The sequence below is a fragment of the Eubalaena glacialis genome, chromosome 18 (assembly GCF_028564815.1).
Source record: "Eubalaena glacialis isolate mEubGla1 chromosome 18, mEubGla1.1.hap2.+ XY, whole genome shotgun sequence".
In the NCBI taxonomy this organism is placed as follows: Eukaryota; Metazoa; Chordata; class Mammalia; order Artiodactyla; family Balaenidae; genus Eubalaena; species Eubalaena glacialis.
Genome location: NC_083733.1, coordinates 3,807,771 through 3,834,335, shown reverse-complemented (window position 1 = coordinate 3,834,335; position 26,565 = coordinate 3,807,771). Strand labels below are relative to the sequence as shown.

At 56.9% G+C, this 26,565-nt stretch overlaps 1 protein-coding gene across 3 annotated transcripts in view; it reads left to right on the top strand.

The window, feature by feature from the left end:
* GSE1 (Gse1 coiled-coil protein) overlaps positions 1-26,565 on the top strand; it is a 422,772-nt gene that overhangs the window by 174,698 nt on the left and 221,509 nt on the right. The gene's annotated exons all lie outside the window — the stretch shown is intronic.

Below are 26,565 nucleotides of genomic sequence, written 5' to 3'. Positions count from 1 at the left end.
TGTGGTCTAGTGGCAGGGAGCTCGGAGGGAGGCCAGCGGGGGGCCGGGGGGGGGCAGGGGCATAACCACGCTGGCCTGACATGGCCCCCCCTTCCTCCATGGGGGGCTCTGGGCACCTTAGGAAGGGCCAAGTCTCCAGACTCCCTTCCCAGATTCCATGACATTCAGGCCCCACTGGCCCCTTTCCCAGCCCGCGGACTTGGTGCCCTCCACGCGGCCACCGACCACTTGGGCGTCTTGGGCTGGCCTCCCACGGAGCAGCCAGAGAGCCTGGCCTGGGTCTGGAGGATGGAAGCTGGGAAGCCCATTTCAGGGCAATGAGCCGTGGGAAGGCCGCCCAGGCTCCTTGATGCCCCCCGAATGGCCAGAGAGACCCAGTCCTCTGCCCTTATAGGAGCAACAACTCACGTGTGTTGAGTGTGTGTTGAACAGGGCAGCTCTGCTCGCCATGCTTTGTACCAATTCACTCTTTGACTCCTCCTCACATTTCTCATAAGCCAGGACCGTTTATTAACCCATCTTAGAGACCGGGAGACTGAGGCCCGGGTGAACCTTTGCACCCTGCAGCCTTGTGCACACCCTGGGTCTCTGGGCGCACGGGACAGTCAACTTGGGGATGGAAGATGGTCCCTTTGGTCCCTGGCCATCCGGCTACCGTAGTGCCATTCTGCCATCGTCTCCCCCTCCCATTGCTCCCTCCCCTCCCTTCCCCTCCCCTCCCCTCGGGGAGAAGTCCTGCTAAACCAGTGGTGGAGGTAGCAGAATTGGACCCTCCTCAATGGGTGCAAACAGCCAGAGAGGCGGCTGGAGAATTTAAATATCCGGGTTCAGATCCCAGCTCGGGCACCTACTGGCTGCAAACCTGGACAAGCCTCCTAGCCCTCCAGGTCACGAAGTGGGGCATGTACCCTTTCCACATCCACAACCCCAGGCCTTGGCCCTGCTGCTGGCTCTTCCCCAGAGAGCCAAGGGCTCTCCCTCTCTTGCCTCAGATCTGTGGGCGAAGTCGCACTCTCTGAGGGCGCCCTGTGCATCTCCTAAAACGTCAACCTCCTGCCATGTCACATCCCCATCCTTAGGCTGTCCTGGGCATGCGTCGCTACCTAGTGTGTTTTTCAGTGGCTTTCTTTGATTATCGTCTGCCGTCCTCACTGGCCGGGCAGCTCCAAGAGGACAAGAATTTCCATCTGTTCTTGTTTCTCTCAGTCTCCCCAGCACCTAGATCAGTGCCTGGCACATAGTAGGCCCTCAATATAAATACATGTCAAATGAATGAATGGACAGATCAGCAAAATAAGAAAACTAAGAGTTTCTTCACTTTTCCTCTTATTGATTAATTGATTATTACCCCCACCTTGCTGCTGAAGAGATTTGATGGGTTCTCCTGATGGGTGCTCACTTGATGGGCACATAGTAGGTACTTCTAAGTATCTGTGTCCTTCCTCGCCCCCGTGCTGAGCAGCTGCTCAGGCCCCCAGGCCTCCGGTTCTCATGGATCAATTGAGGTCTCACCAAAACAGAGCCAGCAGCCCCATTCCGGGGTGGGGGGATGCATTTCCTGCCGCCCCCTCCCTGCGGGTGCCAGCTCAGGCTACCGGGCCTGGACCCCGCTCCCTGATGGGCTAGGAGACCACCAGCAGGGCCATGAGGGTCCTGGAGTCCCGCCACCTGGGTGTGTGTTCTCTCTGCTCCCTGACCCCCAGCCCAGCCAGTAGGCAAGGGAAGCAGGTCACTGCAGTCACCCTTCCGCTCTGGCTCCCAGGAGATAAGACCCTTTGCAGGTCCAGGGCATGGCCATCGAGAGGGTGCCTGGCCCACTGGCCTTCCTGCCCAGTCCACGCCTGCTGGGTGCCAAGCTTGGTGGCAAACGGGCTTATTTTCCAAATCCAAAGATAGGACATCAGGTATTTGGCCTTAGGAGGTCAAAACATTGTCATTCCCAGAACATTCTGGTAGATTATAAGAGCCGCAGGACTGGCCAGGAAATTCTAACGTGGACGGTCACCATCTCCCTGAATGATAGCAGGAGGTCAGAGGTAGACACCTTGTCCTCAGGGATCTTAAAGTCCAGCTGGGCACCCCAAGGGTTAAGGGCATGCAGCTGAGGAAGTCTGGGAGGGCTTCCTGGAGGAGGAGAGACAGAGCTGTGACTGGAAGGGTTCCAAGATGCAAAGGAGGGCGGTTGAGGTCTTCTTGGAGACAGAGGGAGACTATTCCAGTGGGGAGGGGTGGTGCTTCTGGGCCTCATCTGAATTGGGGGGATGTTGAAGCCTCCCCCATCTCCTCCCTGAGCCCCGGAATCAGGGCCTTGTTTCTGCACATGAGGAAACTGAAGCCTGGGGAGCTGCTGGTCAAGGTCGCAAGCAAGACAGAGGTGGGGGAAAGTGAGGTGAGGAATCCCCTCTCTGTTGCCCAGGTGCCCCCACCTCCCGGCCCCCGACCATGGTCGGGTTTAGTGTTGAATCTCAAACATCTGGTCTGTGCTCTGCATTAGACAGTAGTGGTTTGAAGTCCTGACATAAACATGGTTAACAAATTGGCTCATTTGGTGTGGCCCCAGATCTAATTGGATCCAGTTAACACTCACTGGGGGGTCTGAGTCAGCAACCCCTGATCTATCATCCAGCCTGCAAACCAGCCCCTCCACTGCTCCTGCCCCCGGGGAGGTGCCATCCTGCCCAGGTGGGAGGCATGCCTTTTCCCAGTCTTTGCATTTTATTTGGGGACCTGTGAATTTCCAGGTGGCTGTCGGAGCCCGCCGGTAAAGTCTTGGCAATGCATGTTAATTTAAATTTTTTGTATTGAGATAGAATTCACATAACATAAAACTAGCCATTTTAGAGTGAATAACTCCGTGGCATTTAGTCCATTCACAATGTTGTACAGCCATCACCTCTTTCCAGTTCATTGCTCCCAAAGGAACCCCCGTACCAATTAGTTATTCTCACTCCCCCTGCCCCCCAGCCCCTGGCAACCATTAACCTGCTTTCTGCCTCTATGGATTTGCCTCTTCTGGACATTTCATATACATGGAATCATACGATGTGTGGTCTTTTGTGTCTGGCTTCTCTCACTGAGCATGTTTTCAAGGTCCATCCATGTTGTAGCTGTGTCAGGAATTCATCCCTTTTCATGGCTGAATAATATTCCACTGCCTGGATGCGCCACATTTTATGTATTCATTCTTCCGCTGATGGACACCTGGGCTGTCCCCACATTTTGGCCGTTGTGATGAATGCTGCTGTGAACATTCCTGTACAAGCTTGACTTGGCACACTTGCTTTCAGTTCTTTGGGGTATACAGTTGACCCTTGAAAAATGCAGGGCTTGGGGAGCCAACCCTTTGAGCAGTCGAAAATCCTCTTATAGGAGGATTGATGCCCTCGGCCCTCTGCACGTATGGTTCCTCCGCATCCTCAGATTCAACCAACCATGGATCCTGTAGTACTGTCATATTTACTATTGAAAAAAATCCACGTATAAATGGACCCACGCCATTCAAACCTGTGTTGTTCAAGGGTCAATTGTATACCTAGGAGTGGAATCTGCTAGGTCATACTCTGAATTTAATTTTATTTCATAAACATGTATGGTGCTCTGACTAGGTGCAGTTTTGTATTCACGGCATCCCCTAAGGGGTAGGCACTGTTAGCCCCATTTACAGATGAGGAAACCGAGGCATGGCAGTTAGACAGCCAGGGATTGAACCAGGCAGTCAGACCCTGGCAGCTCCCACTAATGCAGAACTGAGGCTAGCAGCTCTGTCCGGCCCTTGGGATGGTGACCACATCTCAGGGTAACTCAGAACACTGGCCGGGCCTGGGAGAGCTTGCCGTGCTCACCATCCCAAGAGGCTGTGGGGTAAACCTGAAGCCGGTGTGTTCGTTCGTAGAGAGAAGTGTCACCAAGGATGAGCTGGAGGTGGGTACCTCTCCGGGTCAGGTGCCTCTCCTGACAGCAGCCTGGGATCACCATGCTGACCAGGGGGCCGGCCCCGTGGGCCCCCCTGGGGCTCCCCTGCCCGCTCACAGGGGTGTCATGTCAGGAATACATGACAGCAGTGCAGGCTCTCAGCCAGCTCCACTCTCCTGGGCCCCTGGACTTCCGCAGAGCCCCCGCTGCTGCTGATTTCCCTCCTGCGTGTGGTGGACTCGTCCACTGGGCATCAATCACGCGGTCCTGGGCCCCGGCTGGCCGACCCCTGAAACGTGGTTATCTCCCGGCCACACACTCCTGCGCGGCCGGGGACACCAGCGGCTCCGATGGCTTATCGCCCCGGCCTGTTGCTCCCTCCCCAGTCCCTCCGAGTCTGGCTTTATCTCTCCATCCTGGGCCCTTCCTTTACCCACAAGCCCTGACTGCCAGTGAGATGGGGGCCAGAGCCTTGGTGGTCCCGGACCCTCGGGGCAGGGTTTCCTCCCCAAGGCTAATCACCCACGAGGCCCCCGCTGTGAGCACTTGTGTCCGAGAGGATACGCAGTGACCCCAGGATCTTCCGGACACTCAGCCCCCCTCTGTGCAGTGTGGGTAACTGAGTAAAGTCCCTCCCAGTCTCACAGCCCGGAGGGACCCCAGGGCGGACAGCCAGCCCCTCGATTTCCCAATGACAGAGGCTGGGGCACGTGGGGGACCTGCTGGGGGGCCCTCAGCTGCCGCCTGGGCCGGGGAGCCCACCCCTGGACTCTGGGTGAGTTGGAAGGACGGAGTGGGCATGGGGGCGGAGCAGGTCAAAGTGCTTGTGAATAAGAGCGGAAATTCTAGAAGGCCTCCTCCTTCCCGTAGGCTTATCTGGGAGCAGGGACATACCCCAGCACCTCGCAGCTTGCGGCAGCCGCTGGGCGCTTCGCTGTAGCCTCGCGGGCCTGCTGTGGGCACATGGAGCTCCGTTCATGGATACAGGCGTGTGTGCGCACACACACGTACACACACAGTTCCCAACTTGCACACACACGGAGCTGCCCGCATGGGTGTGCACACATATGCACACAGCCTTAGTGCGTAAGCACACGCGTATACTCACATACGTGCACTCGGACACACAGTCTGTCTCACACTCAAGCACCCACACAGAGCTCACAGCACACTCACACACACACTTGTATGCTGTGTGTGTGTGTGTGTGTCTCTCTCTCTCTCTCTCTCTCTCTCTCTCTCTCTGACACACACGCCTCCCCCAAGGCCAGCCTGGGTGACTGCGCATTTCCTCAGAAGCTGCCCACAATTGACTATTCATGCTTCCCTCTAATTGCCTCCTTGGGGTGTTTGTCTGCTTGGGGAGGGGAGCCAAGGCCGGGAGGATCTTGAGTGGTCTTGAGGGTGGGACTGGGATAAGAGGGGTCTGCCGTTAAAGGGACCCGCCCAAGGGCAGGAGATCATCAGGCCAGGGGTGGGAGGACCCTTGGGAAGACCCCACGTGCCTCCTACCTGCAGAGCCTGGGGTCCGAGTGAACCACTGGTCTCTAAGCCACAGGATTGTGTCTTTGGCCCGGAGGCTGCTGTCATCAATCCTGGCTCTTCCCTGTGGGGCTTGGCAGCCACCCCCAGCTGTGGTTTTCCCCTCAGAATCCAATCAATGTCAGCCATCCCTCCACATCGGAGGAGACTTCCTTTGCCAAAACCGCTTCACAGAGTGTCCCTCCCCCGAACTCTCTCCGTGCTGAGAAGCAGTCAGTGTCACCTCCCTCCATAGATGAGAACAGGCTCAGAGGGGGGTAGTGATGTGCCAGTGGGGACCGCCCAGCCCAGGATCCTGATCTGGGGCCCCAGAGACCCCCCCCAACCCTGAGAGAACAGGGACTGGGCCTCCTTATACCGGCTGGGACCCCCCCCTCTGAGGATGTGCCAGGGGTTGCAGGGTGGCCTTCATCCTGCGATGAAACATAGCCGACAGGCGCCGGGTGCTGGCTTCCCTCCCAGCCCTGCTGTTTACTTGCTGTGTGACCTCAGACCATTCTCTCAACCTCTCTGAACTTTCATTTCCACACCAACAGTATCACCGACCCACAGCCTCACCAGGTGGATCACGCGAGCCCCTGCTGTGGTTGTGCCGCACGGGACCTACGGAGTAGGCAATGAACCCGTGGTCTCCGGTATTATCAGCAGAAAAGGTTTCGTTTACCTGTCCCTCTGTCCCCCGGGCCTAGCTCTCTCTTCTCATACAAGCTGTGCAGGTGGCAGCTCAGTCCACAAGAGGGCCGAGAGCTCGCGGCCAGGCGTGTGGGTGGCGTGTCCTGAATGCCCAGCAGCCTTCATCTTTGGGGACCTTGGTGAGCTCCGACTAATTAAGCCCTGACCTCCTGAGGGGATACATTCGTGGGCGGAGGAGCGGAGTGACTTGAAGCTGGCCCCGGGCGGAGGGGCCTGGGAAAGGGCACAGAACAGGCGTGTCCAAGTCTTGTGGGCCTTTCCTGTGCCCTGGGGGCTCTTTGGTGAGTGAGCAGAGGACCAGGGGAGGGTGGGAGATCCACGTCTGGAGCAGGCCTGCTCTGCTTCCGGCCACTTGGAGCCGCCGCTGAGCCAGCTAAGGGTGCTGGGCGCCGGCCCCTGCCCCGCCTGCCCTCCAGAACCGCTTTCTCTCATAAAGGTCTCGCTGGCTCCCTGTCACCTTCCCTGGGCCCCAGGTTGCTCCATCAAATGAGAGACAAGTCCGTTCTTGCCAGGGAGGCCCCTTGTTCCACGCTGGGCCCAGCAGGGCAGGGCCACCTCAGCAGGTGTTTGGGGGTGGGTGCCAGCCAGTAGCTGCTTGTCTGGGGCAGGGGTAAGGGGTCAGAGGGGGGAAGCACATTGATTGTGTGTCTCTCGGGGTGGCCCCCACTGTTGGAGCCCACCGCCCAGACACCTGGATAGATTCACAACCTCGCAGAGTCAGGGCCTGGTGGGAGATGCTTGCTTCCGGAACCCACCGCTGGCTGCCGGCTCCTTCTTGGGGTCCCTGGGGAACGAGGCAGGGGGCAAAGCCGAGCTGAGTGTCGTGGCTTAGGTGGAGCCCCGGCAGTGGAGGAGGGGTGTCCGCAGCCCCCCACCAGGGTCGGGCTGGCTGCTGATGGATGGTAATGAGACCCGGGGAGTCTGATGAAGTTCATTTTTCACCTGCCCGTGCTTTCGCCTCCCTGCTCTCCCAAGGCAGCTGGTAATCCATCCTGGAGCCCTTCAGAGGCCTCAGCAGTAATGGGGTCATAGATCACTCCCTTGCGGAGACGGAGCTGGACGGCAGAGTGGAGCCGTTAAGGATGACCACTGGTGACCCCCAGACCAGGCTGACTCCAGCTCTGCCTCCAGCTCCAGATGGGCCCTGCCACTCCCTGAACGTGGGTGAGGGTGGGAGAGGGCCGAGGGATGGCTTCAGGGCTGTCGCACGCCCCCGGGGGGTGGGGGGCACCAGGGGAGGACGGTTCTTCATTTTGCATCATTTTGCTGGCCTGTGTGGGGCTTCCTGTGGCCGTGTGACAGCTGCCCCTTTGGTCAAGGCCTCTCTGCGATGGGTCAGGGTTGACGGGATGCCAGCATGGAGACCACCCCGACCTCCCACTCCGTTTAAACACCGTGGCTGCAGGTGGAATGCTTCACACGCTGCCTTGCCCCTGTCCAGCTCAGCAGTGTGGCCCGCAGAGATTGGAATGGTGGCAGACACCCTGGGCCCCCCCATATTAACAGCCCTCCTGCCCCCAAACCAGTGGATTCCAAAGCTGGGCAGGAGTCCCATCCTGCCTGGTTCAAACCCCAGCCTCAGCATCTTAACCTGCTGTGCAAATGGGCAAGCCTTTCTTGCCTCAGTTTTCTCACGTGTAAAATGGGATAATGGAGTTTTGGGATGATAAGATGCATTGTAAATGGGATGTACTTTTATTTTTTTTATTTTTTTTATTTTTTTTGTATTTATTTTTGGCTGCGTTGGGTCTTTGCTGCTGCGCGTGGGCTTCTCACTGTGGTGGCTTCTCTTGTTGCGGAGCACGGGCTCCAGGTGCGTGGGCTTCAGTAGTTGTGGCGTGCTGGGTCAGTAGTTGTGGCGCACGGGCTCAGCTGCTCCGTGGCATGTGGGATCTTCCCGGACCAGGGCTCGAACCCATGTCCCCTGCATTGGCAGGCGGATTCTTAACCACTGCGCCACCAGGGAAGCCCAGGATGTACTTTTGACAGCACTGGGGACCGAGCGCTACAGAAGTGAGGTTTGTTACTATTATTGCTGGCAGCAGTGGCAGCATTAGTTCCCAGCTCAGGCTCAGATCCCAGCTGTGTGACCTCTGAGCACACGCTTACCCTCTCTGGGCCTCAGTTTCTTGACCTGTTAAGATGAGGAGAAGATTGAACAGGCTTACTCATGAAAAGCCTTGGAAGGGAGCCTCCGTGGAGTCAGCGCCCAGGGAAGATTAGTTCCGGTTGTTGGGTGCTGGAAACAGCTCCCACTGCCCTCCTGGGATGTTCCATTGTGCAACGGAAGGGAGAAAAGAGGGCTCCCGGTCAGTAGGCCCCAACAGTGAGACTCTGGGCCAGGCCCGTGGACATGAGCCAAACACTCGTCACGTCCAGGTGGGGAAACTGAGGCACAAAGGCTTGGTGACCCCCAGGCCATCACAAGCACTGTCCTCACCCAGCTCCCCGAGTTCTGACAGTTTGAGAGTGGGGCTCTCAGAGCCCCTTGAAGGCTGCAGGGAGCCTTGCTGGGGTGTCCCCACTCCCGTCTGACACTGGGGTTTCTGGAGATGGCTTTTCTGGTCCAGGACTGGCAGGTTCTCCACGCAAGCTGCCCGGGGTCTGCACTGTAGACTCTGGGCCTGAGGAGGGTGCCAGCTCCCCGAGCACCCGAGGGCCCCGCCTCCAGGCCCCGCCGAGTCCCACCCCCACCAGTTTCCCAGAATCGCCACTTCCCAGCTCCCGGCCTCCTCACCACCCGACTCGAGCCCCACCGCGGCCGACCTCCTGTGGCCCCTTCTCTCCTGGTCCTGCAACAGGGCCTTTGCCCTTGCTCTTCCCTCCACCTGGAATGCCCGTGCCCCAGCGCTCTGCGTGATTGGCTCCCCTTCCCCTTCGGGCCTCAGCTCCAATGTCACCTCCTCCGTGAGGCTCTCTGGATCACCCGATCTGATGACCTCCCCTGTGGAATCCCTCATTCTCAAACACCTTGATTTGCTTCCTTCTTCATACTTGGCACTAATCACCCAAAATTGTCTTGTTTATTGATTTCCATGGTTTTTAAAATCTCCCTTGGCTAGGACATACTACTGTGAGAGCTTATGCTTCTCTTTTGTTCACTAGTGTGTCTCCAGAACGTGGAATGGTGCCTGGTGCAAAGTAAGTGCTCAATAAATATAATTGGCTGCACACATGCGTGGATGGAAGGACAGACAGGTGGGTGGATGGAAGGAGGAAGGCAGGGAGGACACTTGGGTGGATAGATGGGGGGCGGTGGAAGGAAGAAAAGAGAAGAAGGCAGGCTTCTTTCCTTCCCCTGACCCAGTTCTGCCCACTGATGGGGGACAGCGGGAGGTGGCTGGTGGCTCTGTATTGGTGGCTGGGTTGTGACAAGGTGGGTTAGAGGAATCACCTCCAGGCAAGGTCACAGGTGTGTCACAGATTCTAAAAGGTGGAGAAAATCTCTGTGATGTTGAGGGCTCTCTCGGGACCTGGGAGTGGCCATTTGATCAAGAAAGGCAACTCAGTCCTGAGGCCTCCCAGCCAGGTGCTGCGGGGAGAGGTGGCCCCCGCCCAGCAGCAGCCAGGGCCCGCCTGGCACCATCTGGAGCTGTGTGATTGAGCAGAACCTCTCCGGGAAGCTGCTGGGCCTGTACCAGGGTGTGTGTGTTGGGGCCCACGGTGAGGGGAGCAAGTGTATTTGCACCAGACTTGCACGCAGGTGGTGTCAAGCCTGGCTGTTCAGAGCTCCTTCAGGTGGTCCTGTCTCTGCTTTTCCTCCTGCCCCCCCCCACCCTTTGTCACTCTCCCAGACACCCTAAAACAGGGAGGAGGGTGCCCTGCTCTGCTGGCTGAGCCTCCAGGGTCTCCCCTTCTGTGTAAAAAAGAACAATCCTATTCTTATTTACATGGAAGCGTGGAGTCCTTCCTGCTGCAGCCGCTACCTGTATTAACCCACTGAATCCTCACAACCCCACAAGGGAGGTGTGGCTGCTGCCCCCATTTCACAGGGGAGCAAACTGAGTCCCAGGGAGCGGAGTCACTGACAGGCAGCCACGCGGCGGGTAGACCTGAGCTTAGCGCTTTGTGTTGCTGGGGTGCTGAAGTCTCACAAAGACCCCATGGATGGAGATGGGCTCTTCGCCCATTTCACCCGAGGGGCAACAGAGGCAGTGTGGACTCCTGAGAAGGGGCAGAGAGAATAAAGCGCCAGCTGTACTTGGGAACGAGCTCAGATGCATCCTCAGATTGGGCTGGGAAGTCCACGTCCTTTCACGTACTTCTGTGTCCCCAGGATCCGGGACCATCGCTGGAGCGTAGTAGGTGCTCAATAAATTCTTAGCGCCTGTAGCTCTGTGAGGCCTCAGACACAGCTCTGCCAAAGCAGGAGGACACAGTCAAGTGACCGAGGGGAGGTGTCCAGCAGGAGAGGAGGACGGGGCTCTTTACAGCAATGTCACGGTCAGATTCCCGCCAAGCACAGGGACCCGGGGCCGGGTGGGGTAGGCAGGGCGACGAACCCCCTTTGAGACCTAATTCCAAGAACCTGCTTTGTGTCCTGCTGTATAACAATATGATAGGTTAGGGTCAAGCTGTGGTCCCATAACTTGTTGGAAGACATTTCAGAACAATAAAGGTGTCTGGCTTTATATCTGCTCATATTTTATCCTTGCTTTAGCCTCTCCTGCTTACTTGCCTTGGATTTACTGTGCGAATATTTTAAACGGGTTGAGGTTTGACCCCGGTGTTCCCCACGCCACCCGCCCCGGGGGAGCCCAGCCCCGGCAGAGCCCCTGCGCTGGCCTCCGCCTGCTGAAATATTTCCCTCCAGGCTCCTCTGACAGCCGTAGCTGTCTCCCGAAGCAAAGGTGATTGGACTGCGAATGTTACGACATTACATTTTGTGTCTGTGCTCTTGAGATGCGTGATGCTGGCAGAATGGTAAGGTCCGGGCGGAGCCGGGCGGGGGATTAATAGCAGTCCGCTCTGTTACGGCGCCAGCCCAGCCCCACCGCGGGCGCCCCAGGAGTTGACAGAACAAGGGCACCAGCCTCCCTGGCTGGGGCTGCTTAAACGGTTTGATGCTGTCAGCTCTCCAGGCCCCCCACGGCTGTCAGCCCAGCACACTCCAGAAGAGGCTGGGACAGAACGAGACAAACCCACAACAGCACCCGCCGGCGCTGTCCGGGATTTAGTGCGTTCTGGCAGCGTGCTGAACGCCTTGGGTTTATGAATGCGTGGTGCACACGGCCACCCTAGGAGACAGGCGTTTTCATCCCTTTTGTCAGTTGAAGAGACTGAGGCTCAGAGATACAGTGACTCGCTGTGCTCGAGTCCCAGGGCGGCCGTAACGAAGGACCACAAACTGGTCAGCTTAAAACAACAGAAACGTATCCTCCCTCAGTCCTGGAGGCCAGACGTCCAAAATCAAGGTGTGGGCAGGGCCGTGATCCCTGGGAAGGCTCCAGGGGAGGATCCCTCGTTGTCTCTTCCAGCTTCTGGTGGTTCCGGCCATCCTCGGTGCTCCTTGGCTTGTGGCTGCATCACTCCAATCTCTGTCTCTGCTTTCACATGACCGCATTCCCTGTGTCCATGTCCATATTCCCCTCTTCTTAGAAGGACACCAGGCATTAGATGAGGGCCCACATTGGACTCATTTTAACTTGATCACAGCTGCAAAGACCCTCTTTCCGTAAGGAGTCACACTCACAGGTTACAGGTGAACATGAATTGGGGGGACACCGTTCACCCCAGTACACTTGCCCCGGGTCCCTGTAACGGATGCCGCTGAGACCCCACCTGCATCTCCTCCACCTGCCCCGGCGTTCACCAGCAGAGAGTTCCGAGGCCCCTGTAGCTTCCAGACCTCTAAGATTCAAAGTCTTAGCTGCCTCTCCAGGCAGGGGGTTGACATCCCACCAAGGAAGAAAGGTGTTGCTGATAAAGCCCCCATCCTCCTGTCCTTCCCAGGGACCCTTCTCTCCCAGGGTCCCCAGCAGGACCACTCAACGTGGCCCCTCGTTGGCCCTCCCACCTTCCCAGTTTCACTGCTCCACACCCCACTTCCCAAAGCCCCTCACAAATAAACCCCTTGCCTGTGAATCCTTGTCTCAGGCTCTGCTTCTGGGGAACCCAAATGAAGACACTACAAATAGTAAAAATAAGAACAGAACAGCCAACATATGTATCATTGACTCTGTATGAGGCAGTTAATGCATTTAATGCCTACAGCAGGCCTGGGGTAGGGCTGCCAGATTTAGAAAGGAAAACAAAATAGCACGCTGGGTTAAATTTCAACTTCAGATAAACAACAAATACATTTTTACATAAGTATCATTTTTATATAAGTATATCCCATGTAATATTTGGGATATGCTTATGCTAAAAATGTATTCATTGTCTAGGGCTGGGGTGGGGGAATGGAAGTGATGCTAATGAGTATGCGGTTTCTTTTTGGGGTGATGAATATATTTTTAAATGGATTATGGTGATAGTTGTCCAGCTCTATGAATATACTAAAAACCACTGAACTGTATACTTTAGGTGGGTGAATTGTGCATGGTATGGGCATTATATCTTAAAAATTTATATATTTAACTATATTTAAAAATATATTTAAAAATTTATTCATATGTGAAATTTAAATTTCGCTGTATTTTATCTGGCAGTCTTGTTAGGGTATAGGTTCTCCCGCTGTCCCCAGTTCATGGATGAGAAAACTGAGGCCCAGCCAGAGAGCACAGCCAGGAAGTGGTGGAAGGCACTGGAACCCAGGCGGTTGCCTCCCTGACCTTTACGGAGCATCACCTAAGGGGTGACCAGGCCCAGGTTGGCTGACCCCTGCCAGGCAGGGGACCCTCACGCTGATGTCTTTCTGTCCACCGAGAGGCAGAGCGTGTGTGTCTCTGAGCAGCTGAATCCTGGCGTGGCTGGGAACAGAGCCTGGGTTTCTCTGTCCTCCCCTCTCCCTGCCTTTTTGGGTTCGGCCTCTTCCCTTTGACAGGACAGCAGGCTGGTCAGAGGGAGGAGGATCCGAGAGAGGGTCCAGTGAGACGCTGCTGCTGCAGGTATTGCTTCCAACAGGCCCAGGTGGGGCGCTGCGGCTCCCTCCCGGAGAACTCGGCCGTGTCGGAGGGCCTATGGCTGTACGAGGGCGGAGGGGAGGCGGTGGTCTACACCCTCCCGGGGGGCTCCAGGCTGCGTGACCTGATGTCCGTGATTGCATCACCCCCTTGACGCCTGCTGGCAGTCACGTCTGATGCCTCATTACAGCGCAGCCCTGCACAGCCCCTGGCACACAGTAGGTGCTTAATAAGTGCTACTGGCATTGACTCCACCTTGGAGCTGAAGGGCTGATGAGGCAGCTGGGAGGATGCTTTGTTAAGTTCATTTAGCAGAGACGACTCCCGAGGTCCAAAGGGCCACCGGTCGCTGACTGAGAGAGGCCTGGAACCTTCCGGAACAGTGTTTCTTTAGGCTGCTGTGTGATGTGCAGTCCCACAAAGGCCATGGAACCCACACCCATAAGATAGCAGCCGACTCCAGGGCTCTGATCTTTCTAGGGGTCCTGGTCCAGAACCAGGCGGTCCCCCAGCCTAGTGGTCAACCACCGGCACCCTCCCGCCCACCACGCCACCCCAGACAGGTGGGCCTTATCGCCGCCAGGGGGCAACAGGGGCTTAGCCGCCACCCCGGCCCGGCAGGCCTGACTCAGGCCCCCTGGGACCGACCTGGGCTTGGGGAACTTTGGTCGTGAGGGCTGCAGTGCTGGTCTGCAGCCATCAGTGTAATGTGCTCCTGCCCCGGGGTGCATGCTGCTGACGCTTCTGGTGCTCCGCTGGGGAGCAAAGGAATTAATGAAAGGCCTCCTCCCTTGCGTCAGATTGACAGTCTAGCTGCTGGCTCTGGGGTTGTGACTGTGGAGTTTTGCTTCTCTCCCCAGGAGAATGAATATTTAGTCACCAGGCTCAGGGAGCTGGCTGTCAGGTGGTCCAGGAAGGTTCCCGCCCATAACCTGCTGCCCACAAACATCTGTGAGGGTGGAAGCCGGCGAGGGGGCGGCGGGAGGGGAAAGGAAAGAGGTCAAGGCCCGAGAAATTAAACGTTCATAAATGTAGGCCTGGCACTCACAAAGTAGGGCAAAGCCATTAGTGCTCATTAAAATTTAATACCTGTCTGTGCTCCCGCGGCCCCGTTGGACACTGCTCTAATTTGATGGGTGTGGAGGGAGAATTCTCAAATAATCGTGGAGGTTGGGGACTTGCTCTTCGCATGTTAACATGAAGAGGACCGTGTGGCTTTGAGCTTCACCTTCAAGCCGATGATTTGGTGGGTCCTTGGGTTAGCGAGTCCCCTGCACCCGTTCTTTGTGGGGTGGCTGGTCTCATCCTGTACGGCTCTCCCCCACCTCCCCTCTGCGGGTTCACCCCACGCTTCCAGGCCCTGCCGGCAGCCAGGTGTGGGCTTCCCCTCTGAAGGTCTCTGGGGGTGTCGGTATTAGCTCATTTGTCTTCTTTAGAGTGGCAGTCCCCCCTCCTCCGCCCAGAGCATCTCTTTTCCTGCAGCAAAGTGAACCTTTCCTCTCCCACTTCCTGCTGCCCTCCGTGCCAGCCCCGGCTCCGTTGGCCCACGGTTTCCGGGCTCGGCGTGGGCCCAGGCCTAGTGCTCCAGAAACTCAACGAGGGACACACTGGAAGCATCCCTGGAAGGCTCCCTGGAGGAAGTGGTGCTAAAAGTCCTCGAAGGACATGTGTGGGAATTAGGCCAGCGTCGAGAGGCAGCTGGGCATTCTCAGATGAGGAAGGGGGAACTTATAGGGAGGGTGGGGGCTTGGGCACCTTGAAAAAGGGAGGCTGATGGTCGGGCCCTGGCGAGGTGGGAGATGGCAGGTAGGGCAGGGCCTGCATGCCAGGCTAAGAGTATGGACCTTGCCCTGAACCCCTGGTCTGAGAATGGAATGGATCAGGCCCAGAAAATCTAGGCCTGCGGCAGCCAGGGCCTCAGAACAATGTCAACTGTGGAGTGTGTTACAAAGCAAGGAAAGGAAGAAACTAAGATTACCATGTCCCTACTGTGTGCCAGGCTCTTCCAGGTGAGAAGGGCAGCATGAGTCTCCCCATTTTATAGATGGACAAACTGAGGCCGGCGTCTGGGCCCAGTCTGCCCAAGGGTGGAGCAGGAATGCAGAGGGGCGTCTTGGAGCCTGCAGGCCCAGCCTGGCTGGACACAGGCTGGCATGTATGCCAGCCAGAGACACCTCCCAGGGGCCAGTGCCCAGCTCTGTGGCTCTGGCTTTGGGCCGGGCACGGTGCCCAGCCCTCACCGCAGCGTCTCTGAGCCTCCCTTCCCACCAGGGCTCCCCAGAAAACCCTTTACATCTTTTGACTCACCCTTAATAGATGTGCCTTCCATCTGTCACCTCGCCCTCCCCTGCCCACGCTCTCCAGGGGCCTGCCCAGAGCAGCTCCTAAATCATCCACGCCTGCCTCCTCCTGGCTTCCTCCGGACCCCCTCCGGCCCCCTGCCGCCCTCCCCTGGCCTCAGCCCCTTTCCTAGCCTGGCCGGGAGCAGAGCAAGCCCAGAAGAGATCAGGAGAGAGAGGAAAACCGTAAATGCCCGGGCCCTGCAGAAGGGATGCTTGGGGAGTCCCACAGGACTCAGGGTCGCCCCAGACCAGAACAGAGACCCCCGGCCCGGGGCCTGGAGGGCTGGCAGGCTATCTATCCCCAGGCTCCTTGTGTCCACTGAGCTCCCCCGAGGTGCTCAGGGTTTTTCCTCCTTTTTGCCCCCAGGCTTCCTTCCTCTAGAATGTTCTCTCAGATATTAATAGGGCCATTGAGAGCATCCTCTCAGACCCTGGTGGCCCATTCCCAGCCTCAGTCTGTCCTGCTCACTCACAGCTCACATTCCTTGTCGGAAAACCCACTCAGATCCCATGAGAAGAAGGTGGGTATGAACATATACATCCCTCCTGCTCCCCAGCCCCACCCCAAGCCTGTGAGCGGGGGAGTAGATAAAATGCAGCCTCTTCTGGGCCAGCAACTTGGGAGTGGGCGGTGTATCTTGTTCTAAGAGACAGGAAATATTCGGCCACAGGCCCTAACATAGACAGGTCCCGGCTTGAACTCCAGAATGGAGCAGATTCACTGCAACTGTGATGCAAAGACACTCCCCTCCCCCACCAAGCACCCACTTCCAGTTCGATGGGGGAGGAGCCGACACGCCGGCTCCCTCCCCTCCTGCGGTCTGCCAACGCCTTCCGATGCCAGGCCACTGCCAGAGGCGGGCTGCCCACCACCAGGCGCCAGCAGAGGAAATCAGTTGGCCCAGGGCCCAGCGGCTCGCTCCTCTCCCTGACTTGGAAAGAGGGTGGCTGTGTGCATTTCAGAGTGTCCAGGGCATGTCCAGTTTCTCTCAAGGGGTCAGGATGAATATCCGGGGGCTGCCCAAGTGGAACAGGGTCCCTTGGAGGCCGCAGGCCTGGTGGGGCCTGGAACCAGGGGTGCCTCGGAGGAGGTCCCACCTGGAACGCCGGAGCGCTGGGAGCAGCGGCGTGGCTGCCGCCCAGGACGCTGCCGTTTCCTGTCTGTGTGGGAGCTGGGGTGCCCTCTCCAGGAAGCCTGGGACCCCACAAGGCTTGGCACCGTCAGACAAGGGAGACAGAGAGAGAGAGGGAGTGGCGGCTGGGCAGGGAGCAGGAGATTGGGAGGGGGGGGTGGCTCCACCCAGCTGGCCAAGAGGGGAGAGGATGCAGGGGAGGTATGGAGTGGATGGAAAAGGGGAGAAGCCGACACCCCAGGGCCCCCCCTCGCTCACAAAGTCTGGTGGGAGGAAAGGGAGAGGTGAGGCTTGGTTTCCCATGCCTGGGTCAAGGGTTCAGATACCTTCTCTCAGCCCCCAGGCAAGGTGGAGATCCCCCACCCCGTTCCCAGATGGGGAAGTGAATCACGGCTCAGAGAGGCAGAGTGCCGAACCCAGAGCCACACAGCAGAGCTCGCCAGCCCAAGAGCCCTGGCCCTCCGCCTTCACACACACATACACACACACAGAAACACACACACACACACACACACACACACACACACACACACCCCGTGTCTGCCCCCTGCTGTGAGTACTGTGCTGTCCCCACCCCCCAGGCAGGTACCCGGTATTGGGGTCCCCTTGCACTGTCCCTGCCCGAAGCACGTGGTCTCCGGTGACCAAGGCTTGGGGAAGGGCTGATTCTGGAGCCGTCAAGTCCGATTTCACGAGGTTCCAAAGTCACCTTCTGGGCAGGGAGCCTAGGTGTCTGACTCAGCCCCGGCCTCCCAGGAGCTTCTGGCAGCGCGTGCGGCACCACCTGCCGGCCGAGCAGCCATCTGGCCGTGCTCAAGGACACCCGCCAGCTTCACGCCTTGGTCTTCTTCACAACCACTTCTCCGGGGACCTGCTGGCCTCGGGCTTCGGGACTAAAAATGACGCAGGAAAGGGGTTCCGCCTGTGGTCCGATTTGAATTTGGGCATCTCCCCTGGGAGCCGCCCCTTAGCATCAGTTTTCCAAAAGCCTAAGGCCCGCATTCCACCCCACAGACTGATTAATTCAGAATCTCAGGGTGGGAGGGTCCAGACATCGGTGTGTTTTCAAGGCTTCCGGGTGACTCCACATGCCACCCACGGGAGAACCTCGGTGTAGATGCACCTCGCTCTGCATTCCAGAGTCTCCGGGGTTCAGACCCCATAAGTGCTGTCGTCGCTCTCTATCTCGGTGTCCACATCTGCAAAATGGGCCTGATAATAGTGCCGACTCCACCGATGGGCTTGAGGATTGAATGAGTTGATGCATGTGAAGAACTGGGATGCCTGCTGGGAAGGCGGGGTGCGGGCGTTCGGAATATCATTCTGTAGGTGGAGGGACCCAGGCAGACCTGAGAGCTCAGTCCCTCCCCGGTCAGGAGGTGGAGGCTCAGAGGCCGCCAGCCTGTGTCCCATCCCAGCTGCATCGCTGTCTTTGGGAAAATGACTGTACCCCCCCCGGGTCTGTAGCATGGGGACACGTCTGCCACCTGTGGCCGTGGCAGGAATAGAGGTAACGTGTGACAACCACCAGGTCACCGGCACTAAACAAAACACCAGATCTCATCCTCTCAGGCAAATGGCTGTGCGGCCTGGCGCCTCAGTGCCCCCAGCTGTAAAATGGGGGAATAGGCTAGAATTGGGGGGCCTGCAACTCCGGTGTTGGAGCTCACAGGCGAAACCAAACCTCACAGCCGGTGCCGGGTTCCTGGCCCAGTGGACAATGTCCCTTTTCTGGTCACTTGGTCCTGCTCAGGGAAACGTGTGTGCACGTGTATGGAGGTATGTGCACATGTGTGTGCACGTGTATAGGTATGTTTGGGGTGTGGGGGCCGTGTGCATACGTGGACATATGTGTGATGGTGGCGTGTGCAGACTCACATGGTGTGTGACCGTGTATGCATACACACACGTACACACACGTGTGAGATTGCGAGCTGCATGCACACTTGTGTATGTGTCATGAGTACACATGGGCGTGTGCTTTCATGCACACGTGGCAGTGTTTGGTGCATTGCTGTGTGCAAACACACCAATGTATATATTGCATTGTGCAATGTGTGTGTGTTTGTGTGTACTGTCTGACTGGTGTAAATACGTGTGCAGGTGAGCATGCATGTGCGGTGTGAGTGTGCTGTCGGAAGCGATCCAGAGTGGCCTCAGCTCCTAGGTCCTGCACTCACGGGGAGCTGCCTCATCGGGAGGCCCTGCGGGGTCCCCCCAGCTCTGAGCCCTCTCCAGCTGCCCCCTGACCCAGAGCAAGGCCCCATGCACCCTGGCAAGATCTGCTTCCACGCGGGGCAGGGGGTGTCAGTCCACAGGGGCTGCAGGGACTTGAAAGCATCTCACTGTGAATATTCGATGCACTCAGAAAAATACGAAGAATAGAATAACCACTCTCACACCCGCCCCCCGCTCCCCGCCCACAAAGCCTCTGGAAGAAAGTGTGACCCATGTGGGTTGTACCCCCTCAGAGCTTCCTCTTGCCCCAGTCCCGTGGGCTTTTTAGAGCCCCTGCAGGCCCCTGGGTAGACCTCGTGCTTTTCTCACCTCTCCTGCCTCGGTTTCCCTGCCTGTAAAATGGAGGTAACAGCAGCACGGAGCGTGGTTAGTCGTGCGTGTTTGCTGAGCACCCGCTGTGTGCCAGGCACCCTGGGCACAGGGGCTACAGCCGTCAGCGGACAGACCAGGCCCCCAGCCGCAGCCCCGCACCCACTCGCTGATGGCTGAGAGGTCACTACCGGCTGCGGCAGACCCGGCCCCAGGCCCCGCCCAGCCCAGCCCCAGAGGCTCTGCCTGGACAGCACAGCTGGACTCAGGGCCTGCCGAGTCACGCCCGCCCTGTGGCCACTCTGAGCCCCAGCCCTTAACACCGGCACCCTCATAACCAAGCCAGCACCTTGAATAATTAATGCAGATTCTTCAAAAGTCAAGAAAAAATACACGGAATTATCCACCAAAGGTTCAGCCAGCCCTCCCCACTCTCCTGTGTGTGTGTATCTTGTGTCTGTGTGTGTGGTTGTATCTCTGTGTGTGATTGTGTCTGTGTGTGTGTGTGTGTTAGGTATGTCTGTGTGTGTCTGTGTGGTTGCGTATCTTACGTCTGTGTGGGTGGCTGTGTGTGCATGATTGTGTATATCGGTGTGTGTGTCTCTTTGTGTTTATGTGGTTGTGTATCTTGTGTGCTTGTGCATGTGTGTCTTTGAGTATATATGTCTGGGTGTGTCTGTGTATGTGTGTCGTGTGTGTGTGTGCCTTATGTATGTGTCTGTAGCTGTGTATTTTGTATGATTACGTGTATGTCTGCGTGTGATTGTGGGTGCGTGTCTGTGTGTGTCTGAGTACATGTGCTGGGAAGGGGGTGTAGCAGAGACTTGGCTTTGACCTTGCAAATATCTGTTTGGGAGAGGAGGTGGCTGGGCCTGAGGCCTGGTTTGAATATGCAAAGCACAAGGGTGTGGCCCCCAGATCCTGCCTTCTTCCCAAGTGGCCCCAGAACCCCTCCCCCAAGATCAAGCCCAAACGTTGAAGGACTGAATGGGAGGAAGTGGTGCCCAGGGCCTGGGAGCTTCCGCTCTGAGCATCCCCCGCACCTGCTGCAGGGGTGCAGTCGCTGGGGGCCGTGGGGAACCCCACCCAGGCAGGAGAGTGAGGCCGATGTCATGCATTATTCAGCAGCTCCTGATTTCACATTATTCTCCCTGCTACTTTTACAACCTGTCAGTAAATAAAAAGATTCTACATTATTTATAGAAATGGAGCAGAATTGGCCACGAGGATTTAGGATTGCTATTATTAGGGAGTCCTCGGGACCATCAGAATGGGGCGGGGCAGAGATGCTGCTGCCCTGGCCAGGGAGGCTGGGCTTGGTTTGTTGACCCCAGGGGGGCCCACGGCTGCCATCGTCTGGGCGCCTGCCCAGAGTCACGCCCGGCGGGCGAGCTGGCCCAGAGGCAGGCGGCTGTCTCCCCAGCTGGCTCGGGGCTCCTGGGGAGGCTGCGGCCAGTCCCGCCAGCTGTGCGCCCTCCAGGGCAGGCCTCGCGCTGGGCGGCCATGGCTGTGGCCACAAGGTGGTGGGAGGGGACCACCCAGGTAGGATGAGAGAAAAGGCGGTGGGGGCAGCCGGAAGCTGAGTGCTGAGAGAGGGGCTGGGGAGCATGCAAGAGGCTCTCATCACCGAGTGTTTATGGAGCACTTACTGTGTGCGCTTGGCACCTTACGGTGTCGAGGGCAGGGCCTGCCCTCCCGGGGATTTACTGCATTTAGCCCGTCTCTTTGTCCTCAAACCGTCAGGCCGTGAGTCCAGTCAGGTTTGGAAAGGGTGCTGCAGACGGTTCAGGCTGACTGAGCATGCGTGCCCTGGTCTGATGCCCCAGACTCCCCGTCCCCTCGTAGATGCCACGTCTTGTCCTGCCCAGGGCGCTTCCCTGGGTGCGTCTGTACCTCCTATTCCAGGCCGTAGCCTTGAGCACGTGTGTGGGGCTGGCTGGCGGCCACCCTGCTATGAGAGTGTGATTCTCAGCCTGAGTGCCACCAGCTCCCTACCAGAATTTTTTAACTTTGCGCTCTCCACCTTGACGGCAGTCTAAATATAATTAACTTGGGCATATTCTGGTTACTGGGCGACCACCCTTTAACCGAGCGTTTCCAGGGACTCGGGGCGTGCGTCCGCGTGCAGTCACATCTGCACACAACTCCCCTGGGGACGGCGGTGAGTGCCACACACTGGGCTTCTCAAAACCGGAGCCCAGGCACATTAAGGACACCCATCAAGGGAACCATTTTCTCACAAGCCCTGCAGTCCCCAGGTCTGAGAACCATTGACCCAGAGAGGACAAGAATCCTGTGCTAGTTTTCTGGAAGCCCAGCTTCCAGCACACAGTAGGTGCCCTACGGTGTCTGGTGTGGAGTTGGTTAAGAGTGATCTGTCCTTAGGAACCTTGCTGCCTGGAGAGGAGGCCAAACAAGCCAGTGGATCCTGAGACCAGGAAGTGGCCTATCAGTCGGGGCCATGGTGTTCTCTGAACCGAACCCAGAGATGCTGAGGGGCCCATGGGAGCAGAGACTTGGATTGGATGGAGTTGATCAGAGAAGCCGGCCATGAAGGGGAGACTGGAGTGGGCCTAGAGGGAGTGAGCCTAGTTTGCAGAGGGACGGAGAGAGCAGCCTTGCAGTTGAGAATGAGCTGACGGGGACCATCGTGGTCTGATGCAGAGTCAAGGCCAGGCTGAGCTGTGAGAGCTGAGGTCGGAGGTTTGAGTGTGGGCGAGAAGATGGGACTCTGCCAGCTCAGCTGAGCGTGGGATGCAGAACCACAGAGCAGTGCTTCCCAAAGGAGGTGCCTCAGGCACGTCTGGCTCTGTAACAAATTCCCCCAAAACTTGGCGGCTCCAAACAGCATTTATTATCTCCCAGTGTCTGTGGGTCAGGAATCTGGGCGCAGCCCAGCTGGATCTCCTGCTTCAGGGTCCCTCACAGGCTGTGATCCAGGTGTCGGCCGGGGCTGCCGTCTCATCTGAGGGCTCGCCGGGGAAGGACCCACTTCCCAGCTCACTCACCGTCATGGGCAGGATTCTGTTCCTTGAAGGCTGTTGGATGGAGGGCCTCAGTCCTTTGCTGGAGGTTGGCTGGACGCCTCCCTCAGTTCCTCACCACATGGCCGTCTCCCATGTGGCAGCTCACAACACGTTTTGTCAAAGTGAGCGAGCCAAGAAGGCAAGAGTGTGTGTGGGGGAGAGAGGGCACCACCGTCTTTTAAACGAATCTCACAAGTGACATCCCATCTCTTTTGCCATATTCTGTTCATTAGAGGCAAGTCCTTACGTCCAGCCCACACTGAAGGGGCATGAACACCGGGTGGGGGGGGATCACGGGGAGCCTGTCAAAGCTGCTCCAACTGCGGGTTTGGGGAGAGCAGAACGTTCCTTGGTCCGTGAAGCTTGTACATGCCCTGGGAGTCTTCCAGGGAGGGATGAAATTAGTAGTGTTTCTGCAGAGTGACCATCCTGGGCCTCATCAGAGATTCGGGGGACAGTTACGGAAGGAACAGTGACAGTGTCCAAGCACAGAGTGCGGTTGAGGTGCTACCAGCTGCACTGCTGGAAGCGATGCAGAGCTGGGGGCACTCGTCCTAATTCTTGAAAATGTCTCTACTGTGACCCCAGCCCTCGGCTCTGGCTGCTGTCAAGGCTGGAAGAGCTGCTGGGCAGCCTCCCTCTGCTCTGCAGGTTCGAGCACTCTCTGGGGGCCTGGTCCAGGGCACAGTGATGGGACACTCCTGAGAAAGTGGCCCAGGTTGTCCGGGCCGCCGCCCCACTGGCACACCTGGATGTCGGGCCAGCTCCATCTTTTGTGGTCCCGGTGCGAGATGAAAGTCAACTTCACCTTCCCACAGGCCTGCCACCTCAACCCACTGCAGACGGATCCTGAGGGATCGCAGCCTCCACCCCAGGACGTGCTGAGTACCTGGGGGTGGATAAGAGGGATGCTTCCCAGCACTGCCATCCTAGGGTCCCCACGTTGCCCCACCCTGAATCCCCGGGTGCTGTGTCCTGACCCATACCTGGATCCAAGCCCTCACCAGCCGTGGAGGTAATGCCAGAATGAGAGTCTCCCACTCCCCACACACAGCTGGCTGATGCTTTGTGGCAGGGACGCAGTTGGGGGCAGGACCACTGCTCAGCCAAAGCTTCAGGCCCCCTGTACATACTGTGGTCCCATCAGACCTCACTTATAAAACACAAATGGAAAGATGAAATGATTAAGAATTTAAAGGCGCCGACCACAGAGCATTAAATTCCCAGCACTAGGCCCTTTGGAATATGGGGCCTTGTATGAGTGCCCCGGGGCCACAGTAGCAAATGACCACAAACTCAGTGGCTTAAAACAAGACATATTCTCTCGTAGTCCTGAGGCCAAAAGTCCAGAATCAGTATAATGGGCTGAAATCAAGGTGTGGGTGGAGCCCTGCTCCCTCTGGAGCCTTGAAAGGGTTCTGTTCTAGCCTCTGCCAGCTTCTGGAGGCCGTCGGCATCCTTGGCTTGTGGACTCCAGTCTTTAAGGCCAGCATCTTCCCATCTCTCTCTGCCCCATCTTCACATGGCCTTGTCCTCCTTTTGTGGCAAAGCTCCCTCTTCCTTCGTCTTGGAAGGATGCATGTGATTGCATTTAGAACGCACCTGGATAATGCGTGCTACTCCCCTGACTCAGAGCCTTACCCTTATCACGCCTGCAAAGACTCCTTTTTTTTGGTTTGTTTTGTTTGCCGTATAAGGTAACATTAGGGCAAGGACATCTTTTGGGGGTGATTTTCAGCCTGCCCCCAGCCCCGCGTGCTCCACGGGCCACATACTCATGAAGCCAGCCCTGCTGCTTGCTCAGTTACAGGTTATAAAGTTGAACCTTTGATCGACATGTATGAAGTCGGGATTCTGCTCATGGAAGGCCTGGCTTCCAGAAGCTTCCATGCTGCTGCCGGGAACGCACAGGGAACCCTGCTCCAAGCCCCAGCTGTTCTGTTTGCCTCACGGCTGACTGGTGAGGTCAGAATGCGTATTCTCATTTCAAAGCCCGTGTGTTTCCGCGTGCCCTGCCAACCCAGTGTGACCATTGGAGGCTGTCACACTTCAGTGGGATCCATGAAGTAGCTGAATCCCTGGCCTCCCAGGGGTGCTGACCCAGGAGTGCACGGCCAGGCCTAGGAATCTGCATAGTGACAGACACCACAGGGACACTGCATGCAAGTGGGAGCCCCTGTTTTCTGAGCCCCCCGAAGAGTGAGGCTGAAGCAGCAAGGCAGGGGGAGAACACGCTCGTGGTGGCTGGGGTGCGGCGTCCATGGCGGGCTGGGAAAGTGGGGAGATGAGCAGCGTCTAGTCTACTCAGGAGGAGGGCAGGGGCATCCCTGAGACATTGCTGAGGACACAAAGATTGATGTCACCTCTTCTCCAGATGTCATTCCCAGCTGTCCCACTCTCCCAGTTGGGTTTAGAGCTCCATCTTTAATCGTTAGCATCAATGACACCGAGGTGATGGCCCATCTCGGGTCTCAGGGGTCTCCAAACTTCCCGAGCCCATATCAGTCAAATCGTTTGTAGCACATGCTTCCCAGAACATGTATACTTTACATGTTACATACATGTACCACTGTCCTAACAGGCTGGGTACCTTACAAAACTGAGCCCAGAGTAGCAACTCAGAAAGGATTCAGAGAATCCTAGGAGATACTCCCAGAGCCCTGTGGAGGGTGTGGGCGTTTGCACACCCCCTGGCCCGCGCTTGCCTTCAAGACCACCGTTCTACGGGGTAGGAGATCCAGCTAGACACAGGGCAGGGAGGCGGGCATTCGTGGGACTCATACAGGAAGATCAGGCGCTTCCACGTGCCAAGAAAGCTAGTATTTCAGGAACCACGTTACTTGCCAAATGACTGGTACAGACGAGAGTTTCTCAAACTTCTATGTCTGCGACTCACAGTATGAATTTTCCATTTCACATCATGCCCCACGTGCACGCATGCACCCTTGAAACGCTGCTTGAGTGACTCTGGTGTTTTCTGTTCTGTTTTGTGCCACAGAAGATTCTTGGCCCATCCACAGAATGATTTCATGACCCCTTCTTAGGTCTCAACTCAGTTTGAACAAGAAAGGGGTGAGAGTGAAGCCACAGGGCTTCAGAGAAGGAAATAGATGGTAGTAAATTAGATACACATAAGATATGGTATTAGCAAGGGAGGATTTTTGTAATACTTGGCGATCCTGACTTCTCAACTGTTGGGTCTTCCTGTGTCCTCTTTATGTCCTCATAGGACCTGGAACATAGCAAGCGCAGAGTAAAATATTAATGATGAATGAAACGATGGATGGATGGATGGATGGATGGATGGATGGATGGATGACTATATAATGAACCCGTATGGAACCAGCAGGTTCCAGGTGCCGAAGGTGTCCTGAGGCTACAAACCACATCCTAGAGAGGAAGAGCCTGACAACCAGGGCAGGAAGTGACTGGATCCCTGCTCCCGCCCCCGACCCCTGCCTAGGCAGACAGCTGTCTCCCGCCGGCCACATCCCCAGCAAACCTGTCCACAGCAGCCGGCCTCTGTTGAGCCCCCGTCATTGGGATCTGTTGTTTGAAAGACGATTCATTCCCTTTGCAATTGACGAACCCACAGAAGAGCCAGCGAGGGTGGGAGGCAAGGCCCCCGTCGGCCTCCAGAATTTAACGGCTTGTCCCCCTGTCCTGAAGGTGCTTGCTGCCAGCCCGGCAGTGACAGTTTTATTGGCAGGCGGGCCTGCTAGAAGGATTGTAGGCTATTTACAGTGTTGAGGCCATGGCTTTGCGCAGAGACAGTTAACATAAATTCACATGATGGATCCGTTATCACTTCATTGAACTTCTGGCGGACCCGTCGAAGGCCGAGCGATAACACACTGTTTCCTGGGTTTGCACAGCCCTGGGATACATTAAATACACTTTATTTATGGCTCACCATCGCTGCACTGTGGGCAGGAGAATGCAGCTTTTGCAACTATCGTCTAATTTGATGATGAACATTAAAGCCAGGACTGTAATTTGCACCTTTTTATTCATTAGACAGTGGTGTAGCCATAAGTCAGAAAGGCCCAGGGATTTAGATGCAGATCCAGAAGATAAACTATTGACAAGCCAGATGTATTTTTACATTAGAGCGCCTTTACAATAGTTTATGTTGAGAGTGGAATATAAATTGCGTTATTAAATATGAACCGCTCTTGGAACCGGTGCTCGCCAGCAAGAGGAGGGGAGGGGGCTCGGGGCCTGGAGCTGGGAGGGGCCGCCTAATTTCCCAAGGTTGAATGTGTGATTCTGCTCCTTGGCTTTTCTCTGTTCAGAGCCCCGAGTG